Raw genomic sequence first — 22,776 nt, forward strand, 5'->3', positions numbered from 1 at the left:
CCTTTCTCCTCCTGCCTTCAATCTTTCCCAGCGTCAGGGTCTTTCCCAACGAGTCTGCTCTTCACATCAGCAGCCAAAATATTCAAGCTTCAGCTTCAGCATCAGTCCTTCCAATGAGTATTCAGGGTTGATTTCCTCCAGGATTGACTGATTTGATCTCCTTGCATTCCAGGCAACTCTCAAGAGTCTTCTCCAGCACCACAGTATGAAACCATCAGTTCTTAAGTACCCAGTCTTTTCATTTAAGTAACCTCAGTCCACTGGGTCACAGAGAGTTGGATACGGCTGAGCAACTAACACACCACTTCGTTTCACTTTGGTCTTGAAGTCCCTAGCCAGCCTGTCTTCTTTTCCTAACTTTTCAGAGTCCCTTTTATGTTCATTTTATTATACAATATTCAGGGATTTACTTTTAATTAATAGTTGAAATAGGAAAAAATATGTCTACTTCATATTTCTCATATAGAATTCAGCAGTTTCTTTTTCAATTTCTTCTTAAACATTTCTGCTTTCAAATCTCACTATTCACATCTTTCCCCATACTGGGCTGGTGTCAGTAGAGGCATAGCAGAGAGCAGTAAACAGGAGCTCCTTCCTTTCCTAACCAGAGTTGTATCAAAGTAGGCCTTCTGGAGAGTTTGAACACCCAGGTCAGCTCAATGGTCATGAGAAATGCCTTACCTAAGTTATCAATAAAGGCTAATGGGGAAACTGAACTTCCATCCCCAGTGGTCAGTTACTGTCAGCTAAATTGTTATGAGTATACATAATTTATAAGTAAAGAGAAACAGCTTCTATATCCAGAAATAAAACATTAAATGTCAACAGTATTCTAAACAGAAATCACAATCATCCCTCACCAATTTATCAGGTCCTGTGTCGTTGAGTCTCACCTCACTGCTCTTGGGTGAGCAGTCTCATGAACCTGCCTGCTTCTAGATTAGCATTCTGAATATCCTGACTCAGTCCACATGGATAACCTCAACTCAAAGTTGGTGAACTGTTGTCCTCTGGAGGCTGTAGCCAAAAGCACCTGGCACAGACCTTTCCCATAGGGTTATGCAACACCCCATCTTTATTGACAATAAAGTCCACTGGCCTGAGTTGATGGCAGGAGTCTTCAGGGAAGAATCACAGCAAAACAAAACCAAAAAATATCTGTTGAGGACAGAACATTTAATATTGAAGATTAGATGTCCATGTCCATGATGTGCTCATACAAAGTTGGTTGTTTTTTGTAGCTAATGAAATAAAGCATTCAAAAAATAAATCAGAATTGTTATTGTTCTCCAGAATTCTGTCTTGAGTACCACTTCTTTCTTATGCATGCTTGTACTGACAACCAGCAGACAATGGTGGCAGCAAATCCCAGGGTTCTCTAGTGCTTGAATATATTAGAATGTCCTATTCTTAATATATCAGAATTTCGAGGAAACATTTGTAGCACATGCTGAGATACAGCAGTGAATAAAGGGCCACGGGATCTTTTGAGAGTTATCTTTCCATTTTGCAGAGACCATGAAGCTGTCCTTTCTCCCATTACCCAAACAAAGGAAACAACAATCAAAATCACCTTCTGAGCTCCCAAAGCCAGTGACTGACTACATATTCTTTCCTTACTCTGACACACAGGAACCTGTCAACTCATTTTACTGGTCATAATCTGTAAATTGGTTTTACAATTCTGCACCCTTTTCAGAACTGATAAGGAAATAATGGTTTCTATTGGAACACTGAATATCTTTTTAGCATATCACAACTAAAATGTATGTTAGCATGATTTTATACATGCATGCATGCTTATAGATATGTACGTTGATTTACTTTTTTTTTGTGGACAGATGTCTTTAGTTAAAAATAATACTTTAAGTAACTTGGTCTTTTGGTAAATTCTCCTCTGCAGGAACTCAGCCAAGATATTCTGCAAGAAAAGCCAGTTTTCAAGCTGTCTTTAATTTGATAAAAGATAAGTCTCTAATTTAATGTCTTTGAGATAGCCCCTCCAAGTGAACACAATGGATTAATAATAATCAATTCAAATTCATACTATTCTTATTAAATTATAGAATAGCTCATAAGATTGTATAGTTATAAGCAGACTCCAGTAGATGAATCACAGTTTATTGTATTTCAATAGTCTATTTTGTGGTTTGAAACAATTAATTTTAAAAGAATCTTCGTGATAAAAATAATGTACTATTCTGTCTTACGCATGTGAATGTGTTGGTAAACATCTATGGAGATTATAAATTGATGGGGAAAAGGTAAACCAAAAAATACTTTCTTATTTAAAAATATAGCTGGAAATCAAAACAGTCAGAATATTTGGAACAGATTTCTTAAATATTCTCCCAGTTGTTACAAATATTCTGACCTCAAAGCCAGAAAGTTTTGGATGGAAATGTGGCTGATAAGTGTGAGTAAGCAAAGGTCCCATCATTGGCTCTGTGCTATCCAGCATGCTGTCATCCACAATATGGGGCAAGCAGAAGTGAATATAGTCTCCATATAGACACGCACAATGTTGGAGACTAATCCAATCCAATTAAATTCTGAAACTTAGGGCTATGCAGATAGTACAGAGATTGTCATAGATTCATTTAAGGGAGAGCATTAGAATAGACCCTTGGACCAGCTGACAGCATAAATATTTAAGATGAGTTCAGAGAAAGTTAAAGACAATTATTTTAAACAATGCTTAAGTAAATAATTTGCATTTTTTAGTAGAGATGGAACATGTTTTGATAGTTTTAACAATTTGTTTGAACAATCTTAATGAAGTCCTTCCTGCAGTTTTAAGGGTCCTTTACATTTTTAATCTCATAGATTCAAATTTTGAGATATTTTCAACATTTGTCTTGTCCCAGGTCACAGTGGGTAGGATCCATCTCCCCATTTTTTTTTCCACTGAAGATTCTAGCAATTAGAGTAATTTTGGGCTGCAAATAGTGTTACCAGTGGCCAAAATTAGGTATAAAATAAAAGGAAACTCCAGAAATATGGTTCTTATAGATTGAATGACATATTTTACTTTATTGGTCTGAAAACTGATTTAGTTTGGAAAGGCAAAAAGTTTCTTTCTCACTCATGTAAACCTCCATTGAGAGTTAGCCTCATCTTTTTCTCCACATTGACTTTACCTGGGGGCTTAGACTGACTGAAAAGTATGTATATGAAATGTTGGAAGAGGGGACAAAAAAGAAAAATGTCAAAATATGCCCTGGATCTTAAGGTTCCTTTTTTGAAGGAAAACAAATCTCTTCCACACAAACTTCACTGGATAAAACAAGTTCAATGACAAGCAGAAGTCCAATGGGATGAAGGTAAAATATGAATATGTATTTATATCATATTCTCTTATGTTAAATTGACATAAATGTGACCACAAACACAAGTTTCATGTAGAAGGAAGCCGCACTACAATCCTATCTCCAGAGCCCAGACAACCTTGAACTAACTCATCCAGTCAGCTTGTGTTCCCCACCACTACTTAGCTTAGAGACACTTTAGATTTGGAAGTTGAAGGGAGGGTGAACAACAATCGTCTGGTTGCCATATTCCAAGATTAGCTATTGAAAAATGACTTTTTCCCCACTGGTAAAGTATTTTTTAAAGGGAATAATAATTATTAAAACCCTTTTAAACAAGAGGACATCATTCATTCAAAAATAATAAGCTATGCACTTGCTGGTTACATGTTAAGAGAGCTTTTTCTAAAAATATTTTCTATAGCATTTTCTCTAAATTTTGGGAATTAATGTTAATCATTACTAAGAAATATGTGTGTTGAAAAGAATGCATTTTATTATATTTTAGGGTGTTGAAAAAAGACACAAAAAATAAATGGTAATCATATACATTTCATTTTTAAGATGTTAGAAAATAAAATCAAAACATGGTACTTTATATTAAGTTCTTTATTCTGCTTTGATCTGGAATTTTTATGTACATAGCAACAGCAGAATTATCTTGGCTTAATGCTTATTTAGTATCTACTAGAATTATACTTTACAGCAAATACTAGAGTAATAATAAAAAAATCACAATTGAAATACTATCAAAGCCTTCTCTAAAATTTTACTTGTGAATGAAGGGTTAAAAACAGATTTCAAAATAATTGTACTGATATTGCTTTTATATTGTAAATGACTAATACATGTGGTAAAGTTTTTTAAATGATGGCTGATGAAATGTTTGAACTATTAAAAGCCTGCACGTCTTATATGCCTCCCACCAGTGAAATTTAATGACAACTTGTCTGTTGAATTAGCTTGTTCAGTGAACAAATCTGAAATGCAACAATTATGCAAAAGCAATATGGGACATACACTGACATTTTCATAAACAAGTTCCTACTGTGACAAAATTTTTCTATTATTATTTTTGATGTTTCAGAGTCAATCAACCTGGAACACTCAATTTTGTAAGGTTAAGTTTCGCATGACTTCCTTTCTCATAATTGCACCAACCTGACTCTACAATAGTCATATGGGAACCGCTTATGCCTTGAAGCTTGTTCTTTCTTTTTTTTTAAGGGAAATTTTATTTATTTATTTTATTGAAGGATAATTGCTTTATAGAATTTTGCTGTTTTCTGTCACACCTCAACATGAATCAGCCATAGGTATAAATATATCCCCTCCCTTTTGAAACTCCCTCCCATCTCCCTCCCCTTGATACGGAGCCCCTGTTTGAGTTTCCTGAGCCATACAGTAAATTCCCTTTGGCTATCTATTCTACATACGATAATGTAAGTTTCCATGTTACTCTCTCCGTACATCTCAGCCTCTCCTCCCCTCTCCCCATGTCCATAAGTCTATTCTCTATGTCTGTTTCTCCATTGTTGCCCTCTAAATAAATTCTTCAGTACCATTTTTCTAGATACCATATATATGTGTTAGAATATCGTCTTTAGCATTCTCTTTCAGACTCACTTCACTCAATATAATAGGTTCTAGGTTCATCCACCTCATTAGAAGTGACTCAAATGTGTTCCTTTTTATGGCTGATTAATATTCCATTGTGTATATATGCCACAACTTCTTTATCCATTCATCTGTTTATGGACATCTAAGTTGCTTCCATGTTCTAGCTATTGTAAATAGTGCTTCAAAGGACAATGGGATACATGTGTCTCTTTCAATTTTGGTTTCCTCAGGGTATATGCCTAGGAGTGGGATTGCTGGGTCATATGGTGGTTTTATTCCTAGTTTTTTTAATGAATCTCTATACCATTTTCCATAATGGCTGTATCAAATTACATTCCCACCAAGAGTTCAAGAGCGTTCCCTTTTCTCCACCACCTCTCCAGCATTTATTGTTCGTAGACTTTTTGATGAGGGCCATTCTGACTGGTGTGAGGTGATATATCATGGTAGTTTTGATTTGCATTTCTCTAATAATGAGTGGCGCTGAGCATCTTTTCATGTGTTTGTTAGCCATCTGTATGGCTTCTTTGGAGAAATGTCTGCTTAGGTCTTTTTCCCACTTTTTGACTGGGTTGTTTGTTTTTCTGGTATTGAGTTGTATGACCTGCTTATTTAATCCTTTGTCAATTGTTTCAATTGCTATTATTTTCTCCCATTCTGAGAGTTGTCTTTTCACCTTGCTTATAGCTTCCTTTGCTGTGCAAAATCTTCTAAGTTTAATCAGGTCCCACTTATTTACTTTTGTTTTTATTTCCATTACTCTAGGAGGTGGGTCAGAGAGGATCTTGCTTTGATTTAAGTCAATGAGTGTTCTGCCTATGTTTTCCTCTAAGGGTTTTATAGTTTCTGGTCTTACATTTAGGTCCTTAATCCATTTTGAGTTTATCTTTGTGTATAGTGTTAAGAAGTGTTCTAATTTCATTATTTTACATGTAGCTGTCCAGTTTTCCCAGCATCATTTATTGAAGATGCTGTTTTTGCCCCACTATATATTCTTGCCTCCTTTGTCAAAAATAAATTACCCACAGGCAAATGGACTTATTTCTGGTCTTTCTATCTTATTCCATTGGTCTATATTTCTTTTTTTGTGCCAGTACCATACTGTCTTGATGACTGCAGCTTTGTAGTATAATGTGAAGTCAGGAAGGTTGATTCCTTCAGCTCCATTCTTCTTTCTCAAGACTGCTTTGGCTATTTGGGGTCTTTTGTGTTTCCATATGAATAGTGAATTTTTTTTCTAGTTCTGTGAAAAATGCCATTGGTAATTTGATAGGGATCACATTAAATCTGTAGATTGCATTTGGTAGTATAATCATTTTCACAATATTGATTCTTCCTAACTAGGAACATGGAATATCTCTCCATCTGTTTATGCCGTCTTTGATTTCTTTCACTATTGTCATAATTTTCTGTATACAGTTCTTTTGTCTCCTTAGGTAAGTTTATTCCTAGATATTTAATTCTTTTTGTTGCAATGGTGAATGGTATTGAAACCTTCATTTCTTTTTCTGATTTTTCATTGTTAGTATACAGAAATGCAAGTGATTTCTGTGTGTTAATTGTATATCCTGCAACTTTGCTAAATTAACTGATTAGCTCTAGTAATTTTCTGATACTTTCTTTAGGGTTTTCTGTGTACAGTAGCATGCCATCTGCAAAAAGTGAAAGCTTTACTTCTTTTTCTATGTGGATTCCTTTTATTTCTTTGTTTTTATTCTCTGATTGCTGTAGCTAGGACTTCCAGAACTATGTTGAATAATAGCGGTGAAAGTGGACACCATTTCTTGTTCCTGGTCTTAGGGGGAATGCTTTCAGTTTTTCACTATTGAGAATAATGTTTGCTGTAAGCTTATCATATATGGCATTTACTATATTGAGGTAGGTTCCTTCTATGCCCACTTTTTGAAGAGTTTTAATCATATAAGGATACTGAATTCCGTCAAAGGCTTTTTCTGCATCTGTTGAGATGATCACATGGTTTTAATCTTTCAATTTGTTAATATGGTGTATCACATTGACCGGTTTGCATACATTGGAGAATCCTTTCATCCCTGGAATAAACCCAACTTGATCATGGTGTTATGAGTTTTTTGATGTGTTGCCGAATTCTGTTTGCTAAAATTTTGTTGAGGAGTTTTGCATCTATGTTCATCAGTGATATTGGCCTGTAGTTTTCTTTTTTTGTGTTGTCTTTGTCTGGTTTTGGAATCATGGTGATTTTGACCTCATAGAATGAATTTGGAAGTGTTCCTTCCTCTGCAATTATTTGAAAAAGTTTTAGAAGGATAGGCATTAGCTCTTCTCTAAATATTTTCTCCTGTGAATTTCTGAATTCTCCTGTGAAGCCATCTGGTCCTGGGCTTTTGTTTTTTGGGGAGATTTTTTATCACAGCTTCAATTTCACTGCTTGTAATTGAGTTGTTCATAATTTCTGTTTCTTCTTGGCTCAGTCTTAGAAGGTTGAACTTTTCTAAGAATCTGTCAATTTCTATTTTATTGCCATAGAGTTGTTCATAATAGCCTCTTATAATCCTTTGTATTTATGCATTGTCTGTTGTAACTGTTCCTTTTTCATCTCTAATTTTGTTGATTTGATTCTTCTCTCTTTTTTCTTGGTGAGTCTGGCTAAAGGTTTGTCAATTTTTTTCTTTCTTTTCTTTTTTTTAGCTTTTTAAAGAACCAGCTTTCAGTTTTATTAGTATTTACTATTGTTTCTTTCATTTCTTTTTCATTTATTTCTTTTTAAAATTGTATTTATTTATTTTAATTGGAGGCTAATTACTTTACAATATTGTATTGGTCTTGCCATACATTGACATGAATATGCCACGGGTGTACATGTGTTCCCCATCCTGAACCCCCCTCCCACCTCTCTCCCCATCCCATCCCTCTGGGTCATCCCAGTGCACCAGCCCTGAGCACCCTGTCCCATGCATCAAACCTAGACTGGCGATTCGTTTCACATAAGATAATATACATGTTTCAATGCCATTCTCCCACATCATCCCACCTTCGCCCTCTCCCACAGAGTCCAAAAGACTGTTCTATACATCTGTGTCTCTTTTGCTGTCTCACATACAGGGTTATCATTATCATCTTTATAAATTCCATATATGTGTGTTAGTACAGGAGACAGGGATCAAGACCATCATCATGGAAAGGAAATGCAAAAAAGAAAAATGACTGTCTGAAGAGGTCTTATAAATAGCTGTGAAAAGAAGAGAAGCAAAAAGCAAAGGAAAAAAGGAAAGACATTCCCATTTGAATGCAGAGTTCCAAAGAATAGCAAGGAGAGATAAGAAAGCCTTCCTCCGGGATCAATGCAAAGAAATAGAGGAAAACAATAGAATGGGAAAGACTAGAGATCTCTTCAAGAAAGTTAGAGATACCAAGGGAACATTTCATGCAAAGATGGGCTCGATAAAAGACAGAAATGGCATGGACCTAACAGAAGCAGAAGATATTAAGAAGAGGTGGCAAGAATAAACAGAAGAACTGTACAAAAAAGATCTTCACGACCAATTTAATCACGATGGTGTGATCACTCACCTAGAGTCAGACATCCTGGAATGTGAAGTCAAGTGGGCCTTAGGAAGCATCACTATCGACAAAGCTAGTAGAGGTGATGGAATTCCAGTTGAGCTATTTCAAATCCTGAAAGATGATGCTGTGAAAGTTCTTCTGCTTCAGATTTGCTACTATTGATTCCTTCTAAAGTATTTTTAATTTTAGTAATTATGTTATTTGTCTCTGTATGTTTATTCTTTAATTATTCTAGGTTTTTGTTAATTGATTCTTATATTTTCTCCATTTTGTTTTCAAGGTTTTTGATCATCTTGATATCATTATTCTGAATTCTTTTTCAGATAATTTGCCTATTTCCTCTTCTTTATTTGGACTTCTGTGTTTCTAGTTTGTTCTTTAATTTGTGCAGTATTTCTCTTCCTTTTCATTATTTTTTTTAAGTTATTATGTTTCAGGTCTCCTTTTTCTAGGCTTCAAGGAAAGTTGAATTCTTTCCTTGAAGAAAGTTGAATTCTTTCTTCCTTTTGGTTTCTTCCCTTCCAAGGTTAGTCCAGTGGTTTGTGTAAGCTTTGTATAGGGTTAGAATTGTGCTGAGTTTGTTTGTTTGTTTGTTTTTCCTCTGATAGGCAAGGCTGAGTGAGGTGGCAATCCTGCTTGCTGATGATTGGGTTTGTATTTTTGTTTTGTTTGCTGTTTAGATGAGGTGTCCTGCACATGGTGCTAATGGTGGTTGCGTGAAGCTGGGTCTTATTTTCAAGTGGTTTCCTTTGTGTGAGTTCTCAAAATTTGATACTCCCTGGGGTTAGTTCTCTAGTAGTATAGGGTATTGGAGTCAATGCTCCCACTTCAAAAGCTCAGGGCTTGAACTCTGGTTGGGAACAAAGATTCCACAGTGGTTTGTTATGGCATTAAGTGAGATTAAAACAAATATCCAAAAATGAGAAACCAAAGATAAACTCCAGACAAATGGCAGTTACAAAATCAGGCAAATAATAACTAAAATAATGGACTATACACATATACATATACACCCATGAGCAAAGTCAAACAGTCCAACAAAAATAAAATACAAGAGATTGACCCGGCAAACAAAGGAAATAAAAAATTATATTTACCAGTTAAGAACAAAACTAACTTAAGCACAAACTGCGAAACAAAACTAAAGCAAGGTGCCAAATGGGGAATAAAGCAACGAAAACAAACCTAACAAATATGCTGAGAGGAAAGGAAAGGAAGAAAAGAAAGAAAGAATAGATATGCAAAGTTAAATAGAGGTAGACAAAGAAGATTTATATACATTAAAGATTAACGGCAAGGAGAAAAGAACAGTAGGAAAGGCAAGTAAAGGAATAAATGTTGAAAAAGTATAATAGGTTTAAAAATTTAAAAATTTAAATTTTAAAGAGAGAGAGAGAGAGAGAAAGAGGAAAACTCCACAGAACTGCAAAAGTCCAAGGTAGAGGCAGAGGTTTATGACAACAATAAAAAATGTGACAGAGACAAAAAAACCCAGCTCAAAAGCTTAATTGGATTTCTTAGTGCCAATAAAATAGACCACTACAAGGGGGGGGGGGGGAGGAAAAAACACACACACACACAAAAAAATCCAAATGTATCTATAGAACATGTCAAAAAATAAGAATAATAAATGTTTTTCTTGAGTCACTACTGTTAGAGTCCTTTCCCTAGCTGGGAGTCACAGTCCACCTCACCTCCCCAGGATGCCCTCAACACTGTGCTGCTCTCTGAACCTGCTGTGGGGGCAGCTCAGATTCTAATCTGGTCCTACTCCTGTGTTCTTGGCTCCAATATCCACAGCTATCAGAGCTAGTGCATTTTCTTTCGTGGGAGCTCTCAGTGGGCTTTTATATATTCCATAGACATGGAGTCAGCTTAGTTGATTGTGTGGATTCAATCTGCAGTTTGTACAGCTGGTGGGAAGGTTTTGGGTCTTCTTCCTTAGCCACACTGCTCCTGGGTTTCAAGTGTGGTTTTATTTCCACCTCTGCATGTGGGTGGTCCACTGGGGTTTTCTCCTGAGGCTGCCCTGGAGGACTTGGGTTTGCTCCTGCGAGGGCCAGGTGTGGAGCTGGTGCAGCTGCTTGGGTTGCAGGGGTTCTGGCAGCACCAGGTACTCAGGCGAGTTGGGGGCGAGGGCAGCAGGAAATACAGTGCTCTAGAAGAAAATGGCAGCCAGTATTGGCCAATACGTTCCAGTATTCTTGCCTGGAGAACCGCCACCTGACAGAGAAGCTTGGCAGGCCACAGTCTACAGGGCAGCAAAGAGTCAGACATTATAGAAGCAATCCCGCGCATAGAAGCAAAACCTTTTTTGCTGTGGCAGCTCTGCCCCAGTGAGAGTTGAGCCTGAGGTGGCGTGGCTGCTTGTCTTGCAGAGACCATGGTGGCTCCAAGTGTGCAGGGACACGGACTGCCTCCGCTGCAAGAGTTATGGCCCTGTCAGTTTTTGCTGAGCCTCTTGTAGCTGGCAATCAGAAGGCCTCTTTGGCCAGTCTTTCTCTGTAGCTCCACCCATTCAGGCACTTCAGAGGGTTCCCTTGTCTGGGGTCCTTCTCTGTAGCTCAGTGCCTCAGGCACATAGATGGCCCCTCCGCGTCTTACTCTGCAAAATTGGCGCCTCAGGCACTTAAAGGGGCACCCTGGGTGGGGTCCTGCTCTGTAATTCAGTGCCTCAGGCGTTTGATAGGCCAGCCTCTCTGTTGTTCAGCTGCCAATGCTGACCTGTGGGGAGAGGATATGGTGATGGCTCCAACCGCTACATGTGACTCAGCAGTATCAGCTTGCTTCCATGGTTGCCTGGCTTTCCTCCACCAGCATTTCCCACCACGATCTCCTCCCTCACATCTTCTCTATACGTCTTTCTGCAGTCTACAGCAGCCCTTGTCCTGGGATTACTCCACAATCCCTAAACTCCAGCTCCCAGCCGCTGCACATTCCAGAAGACCAGCGTTCCTGTCACAGGTATGTATGGCTGTGGCAAGGACTGTCTAATTCTCATCCCATTTAGGCTGCCACAGGTCAGCTGTTTCACTCTCAGTCTTAAATGTTTCTCCTTTGACTCAGACAGTTGCCCTGCTATTGGGATTGGACTCCTGCTTCAGTTTGCCCACCCGCTGAGGGCAGGTCCAGTCCTACTAACACTCCCGTTTTTCCCCCTACTTCCTTCATCCTACCGAGTTTTGCGTGGTTCTATATATTCTTTTCCACTGGTCAGGAACTCCTGTCCATTCTCATCTGGTGTTCTGCATGCACTTCTGTGTCTGAATGTGTATTCCTGATGTATCCGTGGAGAGAGATGTACTCCACGTCCACCTGCTCCAATGCCATCTTGTTCTCTGGAGCTTGTTCTTAATTGTGACTAACATCTTCCAACAAGCAAGACAAAGACTTTTCATACTCCTATTAAATTACAGTAGACCTGGAATTCTCTAAGTTACATGAGCTAGTGACTGATAATAAGTAGGATTTTATCCATAAAACTTGGATGATGGGGGAACAGTTTCTAACTCTCAGCTAAAAACTATGTGACCATAATAACATTAGGCAATAGCTTTGAGGGCCAATTTTTATTTGTACAATACCTAACCAGTTTAGAGAAGGAAATGGCAACCCATTCCAGTATTCTTGCCTGGAGAGTCCCAGGGATGGAGGAGTCTGGTGGGCTGCCATCTATGGGGTCGCACAGAGTCAGACACGACTGAAGCGACTTAGCAGCAGCAGCAGCAACCAGTTTGAGTATACTTTTTCTTGTTTATAAATATACTTTATTGATATTTTGTTGATTAAATGTTAGAACGTGTGTGTGTGCTCAGTCGCTCAATTATGTCTGACTCCTTGTGGCCCCACGGACTGTAGTTGGTATTAAAAATATACATGGCTCACAAATGGTTTTATTTCTTAATAATAACAAAAAACTACATGAGTGTAATTTCTATCAAATTTCAACTGATTAAGAACTAAGCAGGGAGAGTTGTTAAAAAGGACATGCTTGGGAATAACATGAGAAGGAGAGAAATTTAGAAACCCAAGATGACTCCTGACATTTCTGCTACACAGATTTAAGCTGTGGGTATATCATTTCATAGTTCTGTTTCTGATTTCTTTATAGTAACCTACAGGGCTCAGATTATATGGTCACTTTAAAATCTATTTTTATAACAATTCTAAATTCAATGCACAGTATAAATTAGCTAAGCATGCAGATATAGGTCACATTTGACTAGAGAATGTGCATAGAATCAGTTATGTGAGAGTTGTTTTTTTTTTTTTTGGTTTTTTTTTTAATGCACTATAAGAAACTGGGCTTCCCAGGTGGCACTAGCAGTAACGAACCAACCTGCCAATGCAGGAGACTAAGAGACGTGGGTTGGGAAGATTCCTTGGAGGAAAACATGGCAACCCACTCCAGTATTCTTGCTTGGAGACTCCCCATGGACAGAGGAGCCTGCGGGCTACAGATAGTTCATAGGGTCACAAAGAGTGAGACATGACAGATGAGACTTAGCCTGCACCCAGGCGTAATGAAACGCGCTGGAAGGTTGACAAGAGCAGTTGAATGTCACAAATATCTCATCAGAAATCATTCTTTTGTTTCATGCTAGTAAGTTCGAGATGCACTGTTACCAAAGAGACAGTGGGTCCAACATGAGCATATGTCACATTTGATAGTTATTCAGTTTGGGAATAAGAGTGCTTACTGCCTTTCCTTCTGGCAATTGGGATAAAATGCTTTCTCCTAAAATCTAAAACTCTTCAAGCTACTCTACTGTATAGTATCAGCAGGGATTCATGTTGGATATGGAATTTAGGTGGACAAAAATTTAAAAATTACCCTCAGTCTTAAAGAGTCAACAGTTGAATTGACAAGACCATGTGTTTAGTTTCTCATAGTATATTATAAAGAGTTTCTTTGAATTTGGTCAAAGCATAATGAAAATTCTACTTTTGATAAGGAGTATAAATATACAAAACTAGTTTTTTTTTTTAGTGAATTTCTTTTTATAACAGGTATAATTCACAATATATTAATACATGATTTGCAAGTATTTTCTCTCAACCTGTGGGTTGTTTTTTCAGTTTCTTTATAATATCTCTGAAATATGGAAGTTTTTCAATTTTGATGAATCTCAACTTTTCCTTTTAATCACTTTTGTCAATTAGGTTTGGAGTCATATATAAAAATCTATTGCCAAATCCAAGGTCATGAAAATTTATTCCAGTGTTTTCTGCTAAAGATTTTATAGTTTTAACTCTTCTCAGCTGCATTATGAAGAAATTATTTGCTCTACTTACTCAAATTATATTTTTGTGACAATTTATTGAATCTTTCCATATCTTAAACTCTATTCATTCTTACACTTACTTTCTGGTTTTTATGGTTCAGACTTTCTTTTAATTGCCTTATTTCCTCTTTGGTGTGGAGGTGTGTGTGTGTGTGTGTGTGTGTGTGTGTGTGTAATCTTCTATGGTGTTTTCATAATGGTTTTTCCATTTTCTAAGCAACTTATAGGGATGATGCCTGGTGTGCTGCAGTCCATGGGGTCACATAGAGTCAGACACAACTTAGCAACTGAACAACAAACAACTTTAGGTAAGTTAAGTGTCCTAAGTAATTATACTGTGCTTTATTTTAAATTTTATTTAAAAATTGCACTCAAATTCAACTATATGTAAACTGAATTTATTTCATATGTGAATGACAGATAATGTTGCTAATTCACATGAGAATAATTCATGAATTATTATTTTATAAACCCTATTTCCATGTTAGGGAATGTTAATGATGTTGTTATACAACCGCTTTGTAACTTGTTATCAAACTGGGATTACTAGGCTAGTAAAGAGAGTGTCACTTAACTTTAAACCTCCTTTTTTCTACTCCCTCTGAACTGCATCCATCCACTAATCTTTTTGCTATCTTTACAGCTTTGCCTCTTCCAGAATATCTTATAATTGATATGATATAGAATGTGGCTTCATTCACCTAGCAATATGCATTTAAGATTTATCTATATTCTTGTGTCTTGATAATTCATTTTTAAAAATCGCTGAATAATATTCCATTATACAGACTATACTTCATGTACTATAATCTATTCATATATTAAAGAGATTGCAATGGTTCCAGTTTGTAGCAATCATGAATAAAGCTGCTATAAGCATTCACGTGCAAGATTTTGTGTGAATGTAAGTTGTCAAATTAATGGTGTAAATATCTTGGAGCTCAGTTGCTGAATTACATGGAAAAACTATGTTTGACTGTAAAAAGATGCCAAACTGTCTTCCAAAGTGCTTGTACCCTTTTTCACTTCCATATTCAATAAAGAAGTGGTGCTATTATTGTTCTGCATACTCAAATGCAACTGCTATTGTCATCCTCTGTGGTTTAAAATAAATTGGGAGGAGTGAATTTTAGCCATTCCGGTAAGTCTATAGTGGCATCTCATTATTTGAATTTGTATTTCTCTAATGGCTCAGCAGTAAAGAATTCACCTGCTAATACGGGCGAGGTGATTTTGAGCTTTGGGTCAGGAAGATGTCTTTGGTGAAGGAAATGGTACCCACTCCAGTATTCTTGCCTTGGAAATCCCATGGACAGAAGAGCCTGGCGGGCTACAGTCCATGGGGTTGCAAGAGTTGGACATGACTTAGAGACCAAACAACAATGAAAAATTATATTGAATATCTTATATTCTTTTTTTTCTGTATATCTTCTTTGGTGAGATATCTGTTCATATACTTTACTCTCATTTTTAAATTGGGATTTTGTCCATTTATGGTGAGTTTTAAGAGTTCTTTCTGTATTTTAACACAAGTCATTTATAAGATATGTGTTTTGCATATTTTTCTTGTCTGTGGCTTGAATTGTTATTCTCATAACAGTAACTTTATCAGAGAAGATATTTTTAATTTTAATACATCCACTTATTTTTTTTATGAATCATGCTTTCAGTATTATATCTGAAAACCAATTATCAAATTCAAAGCCACATAGGTTGATTTTCCCCTATGTTTTCTTCTATAAGTTTTATAGTTTTGCTTTATATGTATCTCTATGGCCCATTTTGCTAATTTTTCTAAAACTATATAAGTTAGGCATATAAGTGTTTTGGGTTTTTTTTTTGCATAACATTGTCCAATTTGTCCAGCACCATTTGTTCAAAAGACTGTACTTTTTCTGTTGAATTGCTTTACCCTTTTGTCAAAGATCATTGGATATATACTGTGTAGGTGTATTTCTTGGGACTGTTTTGTTCCACTGATCTGTCTAATCTTTCTCTAATACCATATGTTCTTGATTACTGTAGATTTATATTTGGTCTTGAAGTCAAATAATGCAAGTCTTCCAGTTTTCTTTATTTTTCAAATGTTCTGATAGTGATTCTGAGTATTTTGCTTTTCTACATAAACTATGAGTCATTTAGTTCATATCTACGAAATATCTTGCAGGGATTGTATTAAATCTACAGATCAAGCTGGAAAGAACTGACATCTTAAAAATATTAGATCTTCCAATCCACAAACATAGATTATTTTTTTTCATTTATTTGGATCTTAATTACTCTCATGGGTTCTGAAGATTTTTGCATCAGGTATTTAGTGAGATTTCATTTTCTGGTGTTATTATAAATGGTATTTTTTATTTTAAATTTCATTTGATTATTATTGGTATACAGGAAATCAATTAACTTTTGTAATATTAACCTCTAACCTGAAAACTTGCTAAAGTGCTATAAATGCTATATTCACTTACATGTTCCAGAAAATTTCTATCATTCCTTTTTATACATAGACAGAAATTAGCAAAATTTTATAGTACACAGTAATATTTAACAAAGATTTGACAAAAGGATGTAGTATAAAATAAAGGCTAGCAACTTGGGTTTGAAATGATAAAAAAAGAATCTGTTACTAAGTAATTAATCTTTCTAGATGTCAGTGTCTCAACTGTAAAACAAGATTATTAATAACTATTTTATAAATATGATGACTATTAAGTAAAGTTTAATAGAATATAGATTTAAACAAAAATTAATAAATTAAAATAAGGTATAATTTAAATATTTCCAAGTATTGACAGAACTAGGAATATGTCAAAACAAAAATATGTAGCTGAGTAATATTCCATGGTGTATATGTACCACAGCTTCCTTATCCATTCATCTGCTGATGGGCATCTAGGTTGCTTCCATGTCCTGGCTATTATAAACAGTGCTGCGATGAACATTGGGGTGCACGTGTCTCTTTCAGATCTGGTTTCCTCAGTGTGTATGCCCAGAAGTGGGATTGCTGGGTCATATGGCAGTTCTATTTCCAGTTTTTTAAGAAATCTCCACACTGTTTTCCATAGCGGCTGTACTAGTTTGCATTCCCACCAACAGTGTAAGAGGGTTCCCTTTTCTCCACACCCTCTCCAGCATTTATTGCTTGTAGACTTTTGGATAGCAGCCATCCTGACTGGTGTGTAATGGTACCTCATTGTGGTTTTGATTTGCATTTCTCTGATAATGAGTGATGTTGAGCATCTTTTCATGTGTTTGTTAGCCATCTGTATGTCTTCTTTGGAGAAATGTCTGTTTAGTTCTCTGGCCCATTTTTTGATTGGGTCATTTATTTTTCTGGAATTGAGCTGCAGGAGTTGCTTGTATATTTTTGAGATTAATCCTTTGTCTGTTTCTTCATTTGCTATTATTTTCTCCCAATCTGACGGCTGTCTTTTCACCTTACTTATAGTTTCCTTTGTAGTGCAAAAGCTTTTAAGTTTCATTAGATCCCATTTGTTTAGTTTTGCTTTTATTTCCAATATTCTGGGAGGTGGGTCATAGAGGATCTTGCTGTGATTTATGTCGGAGAGTGTTTTGCCTATGTTCTCCTCTAGGAGTTTTATAGTTTCTGGTCTTACATTTAGATCTTTAATCCATTTTGAGTTTATTTTTGTGTATGGTGTTAGAAAGTGTTCTAGTTTCATTCTTTTACAAGTGGTTGACCAGTTTTCCCAGCACCACTTGTTAAAGAGGTTGTCTTTTTTCCATTGTATATCCTTGCCTCCTTTGTCAAAGATAAGGTGTCCATAGGTTCGTGGATTTATCTCTGGGCTTTCTATTCTGTTCCATTGGTCTATATTTCTGTCTTTGTGCCAGTACCACACTGTCTTGATGACTGTGGCTTTGTAGTAGAGTCTGAAGTCAGGCAGGTTGATTCCTCCAGTTCCATTCTTCTTTCTCAAGATTACTTTGGCTATTCGAGGTTTTTTGTATTTCCATACAAATTGTGAAATTCTTTGGTCTAGTTCTGTGAAAAATACCGTTGGTAGGAATATTACTCAGCCGTCAAAAAGGATTCATTTGAACCAGTCCTAATGAGATGGATGAAACTGGAGCCCCTTATACAGAGTGAAGTAAGCCAGAAAGATAAAGAACATTACAGCATACTAACACATATATATGGAATTTAGAAAGATGGTAACGATAACCCTATATGCAAAACAGAAAAAGAGACACAGAAATACAGAACAGACTTTTGAACTCTGTGGGAGAAGGTGAGGGTGGGATGTTTCAAAAGAACAGCATGTATACTATCTATGGTGAAACAGATCACCAGCCCAGGTGGGATGCATGAGACAAGTGCTCCGGCCTGGTACACTGGGAAGACCCAGAGGAATCGGGTGGAGAGGGAGGTGGGAGGGGGGATCGGGATGGGGAATAAGTGTAAATCTATGGCTGATTCATATCAATGTATGACAAAACCCACTGAAATGTTGTGAAGTAATTAGCCTCCAACTAATAAAAAAATTAAAAAAAAAATGTAGCTAATGTGCATATGACTAACTTAATATATAAAATCAAAGTCAAAGTGTTAGTCAATCAGTCATGTCTGACTCTTTGCGACCCTATGGATTGTAGCCCGCCAGGCTTCCTCGTCCATGGAATTCTCCAGGCAATACTGTAGTGGGTAGCCATTCCCTTCTCCAGGGGGTCTTCCTGACCCAGGGATTAAACCCAAGTCTCCTGCATGGCAGGTGGATTCTTTATCATCTGAGCCACCAAGGAAGTCCTCTGAGCCACGAGAGCTCAGGAGTTGTGTAAAAGAATATTTCTCACAAAAAACTCAATTTCAGATAGATCAAACAATTATATGTATTTTAAAATCTAGAACATAGGATATATATCCTGGTATAGATAGAGAAACTGCAGAAATCGTGGATGTGGTTTTTAGTCACACAAGATAGATGCAATGTATAAAAATAAATTTTGCATATGAAAATTAGAAAGATACTTTAGAGACTACACAATCAAGTGGTAACTTGATGAAATGCTGATCTGCACATGAACATCATTTGTAGTAGTTTTCTATTTCAAGTAAGCTTTTAATTTGTATGGACATGAGGATAAAGTTAAGGAGAAACACTTTTTCTCCTACCACCAAATACACTGTTTACACATGGTCTGGGGAACTTCTTGGCATATTTCTTTTTTCAGAGGGAGGCATGGTGACACAGACCCAGTAAATGGGCTGTTTCTTGAAAGAGACAATATGGATTTCATATTCTTTTTGAATATTGGTTAGTTTTATATGTAGCAGTTGTGTGTGCATGCATGCTAAGTCACTTTAGTTGTGTCAGACTCTTTGCAACCCTACAAACTGTAGTCTGCCAGACTCACCCATCCACAGGATTCTCCAGACAAGAATACTGGAGTGGGTTACCATGTCCTTCTCTAGGGGATCTTCCTGACCCAGGGAGCTAACTGGCATCTCTTATGTCTCCTGCATTGATAGGTGTGTTCTTTACCACCATCGCCACCTGGAAAGCGCTATATGTAGCATGGTGAGTATAAAATAAAATGAATTTAAAAAAAAATGACCAAAGGAAATACAGTTATAATGAATAAAAGCAAAACTAGTCCTGCTGAAGTTCTCATTTAAGATACAGTAACATGAAACAGAATGAGAGAGGGAGGCCCTCCTACTTGGCCAGAATCTATTTTTCATGTTTGGTTCTGTGCACCCAGTACATTAGAGATGTGGGAGCAGTGGAGACCAAGGTGCCCTGTGGACTTGCAGTAAATCTTAAGACACTTGTAACAGTCTTTTTTGATGACTCACAAGTACCTCTCTGAGGGGGGAGAATTTATAGGGGACTAAGTGACATTATTTAATATGCATTTAGATGAAACAAGACAATATGTATTATTAATTGATTTAATATGTTTCAATTTATGCCTACAGAATTGTACAATCTTAGTCAATTATTTAAAAAAGAAGTTTACACAAATATGTCATAGGGGAGGAAAGAGAAAGATATAGCTAGATATGTCACAAATTACAAATTTTAAATTAACATATAAATTTAGTAACAATTACAGAAACACAAGAGACTTCCCCAGCACGCTTAAAAAATGCATTAAAGCAGCTAAAGTAAATGAAAGTGATAAGCACCAAAAATGCCAGGATTACTGATGACACTCCAATTTGTTTCACTCTTTCCAGAGAACAAACACATATGTTATAAAAGCTAAAACCGCTCACATTTTGCCTAGTAAATTTTACTGCATGCATCTAAAACAGCTCAGAAGGGATTTTTACTAAAAATGTAATGCATTCATAGATCCAAAAATAGTCCTGTTTGTAACATTCTAAGAGCAAGACAAAAGTACAGAAACACCTATGCATCTTGTGATAAATAGTGGTATTCCATAAACACTAAAGTCCAGAGGGGGAAGAAACAAACAATTGCCAAGGGTCTTCCGTGGTAGTTCAAATGACTAAGAATTTGCCTACAATGCAAGAGACCGGGGTTCAATCCCTGAGTCTTGAAGACCCCTGGAGAAGGGAATAGGTACCCACATCAGTATTCTTGCCTGGAGAATCCCATAGACAGAGGAGTGTGGTGGGCTACAGTTCCATGGTGTTGCAAAGAGTTGGACATGACTGAGTGACTTTAATTTCATTTTCACATTCTGCAGTGTGTAGTTCACTATGTCAACCTGGAATGGTATCTCCGTTGTCTCATAGCCAGCTGGTTTTCAAAGTGCCTTGGATTAATACACACAGGAAAATAAGAGCTCTGTGACATTAGAATATGCATTTTGAATACTGATGATTTTATTTTCTTCAGATCTGTCCTGAAAATGTAGTTCAAATACTGTAGCAGTTACCCCAGAAAATAATTCCACGGAATGATCACCTTGTGATGCCACTGAATGAGGGTCACTCAGGTATATAACACATTCAATTTGCTAAAATCAACCTAAATACAAGCTATGGATTAAAATGTGATGTATGATGTAGTGGTGATATTTTAACAGCTTTAATTATGCCTCATTTCTAAAAAAAGATTCCTGAAAATAATAACAAAGTACTAAAGCAGTTTTAAAAAAAAAACAGTCTTTTGATAAATCAAAATAGACAAGAATTCTACACCTAGAGAACAGATCCTCCTGCCTCCTTCCCCTTTGCTTTTGAGGAGAGGAAGTTCATTGGTCTGCCACTCATTCAAAAGGGGGACAGAAAGTGCTGTTTCAGAGCTGGTGTGGATAAAATAATATATCTGGCTTTTGCATTCTGTGCCGAATGCTACCTTATGATAGGAAACCAAACACTGGATTGGTAACACCATAACTTGATATAAAAGATGAAGACAGATAATGGTCAGATAGCATGTCCCTCTTAAGCTGAATTCTTTAACACTTGTCAACATAGGTATGAGAAAATTGACATGTTCATTTATACCACATTAACATCTGTTGGCATGGTCCACAGGAAAAAAAATCAATGTGAGAAACTAGGTGATTATATGTGACAATGTAGAAAATATTTGTCAGCTTTAGTCATTGTCTTTTGAAGTTGTATTTTTTTTTTTAATAAAGTATCAAGTTACACTCCGAGGAGTGAATCTTTTCCATAGGGACTATATTTTCAATTGAGATAAAAAATCATTTGTGATCTGAATGGTCCAGTAAGATAACTAAAGTCAGAGACCCAAATGGCATTTAATTCAAATGATCAGAAGCCTAACGTATCTGTTTTAATTGCGCCATTTGTATTTTCAGAGACATTCAGATGGTACCCAGAATCACACAGTCTGTACTTTCTGCTGTCACACATTCCGTTCTTACAGCTGAGGTGGGAAAAATTCCATCTTGTGTTTTAGGGTCAACTCCATCACAGAAATGATCCAATCATTCTATTCTTAAAATTAGTCTAAATAAAATACATTTTAAATAAGAAAAATTTAATAACAAAAGTATAAGTGTAATTTATAGTTATGAATCAGAGCTGTGATTACAATGGTTGGTTTTTGAATTGCAAATCTTGGTCAGCACAGACATGGAAAGCAGACAAAATCCAAGTGCCTCTTCACACATACATCTCACAGAAAACAGGACTACTACTGAGATGAACATGTGATTTTGACATAATGCTGAACAACATTCTCATAAGCTATTTTATTCAACATATTTTTGCTACTTCCATAGACTCCTTTGCATAAATTCACTAATTGTTCATTTAGAAACTTTTCTAGACATCAATCTGCAACTTCTGAAATTAAATTGATCAAAACAATTGGGGAACTATTTGACAGGCAACAGAAGAGTGCTTGCCATGTTCTGTTGTTGGAAGAATGATGCATTTAAAAGTTATAAAGTGTGGTTTCTTCAAGGAGTCATCAGAATGAGAATTTCATACTCCAGTAAAATTCAATATAAATATTTTGACTATTTTTGGAAGCTGAGTAATTAAATTAAGCACTTTTCAGCTAGAGAGCACCTAGCATTTTGGAATGAATTAAAGTCTCCAAACTCTGATGAATTACATTAAAATGCAGTGTAGTAACTTTAGTTTTAAAAGCCAATGTCCTAGCCCCACATGAGGGGATTTACTTTTAATTTGGTACATTACGGAACAAAATACACTTACCTACACACAGTATATCACTGATTTTAGATTATAGGTACACTGGATATAATTTTTGAGTATGTTTTTAATGATAAAAATATGCTTCTGTCATTTTAATTTTAATCATTCAGTGTTCATGGGCTCCAGAATTCCTGACTGAGTTACATGGCTAAACATAAAAAAAAAACATTATTCATAATCTCTAGGGCTGTAACTATTCAGTTGAAATTATCTTGAGAAGAAAGCTAAAAAACTGATCTAAATATCAAACAAAAGTAGCTCTATTGAATCAGTGCCCAACTCTTTCCAACATATATCTGTCTCTCTCACTCTCAAATATGTATGTATATATATATATATATATATAATCTCAAATACACATGTACACACACACACACACACACAC

This window comes from Cervus elaphus, chromosome 27 (assembly GCF_910594005.1).
Source record: "Cervus elaphus chromosome 27, mCerEla1.1, whole genome shotgun sequence".
NCBI lineage: Eukaryota > Metazoa > Chordata > Mammalia > Artiodactyla > Cervidae > Cervus > Cervus elaphus.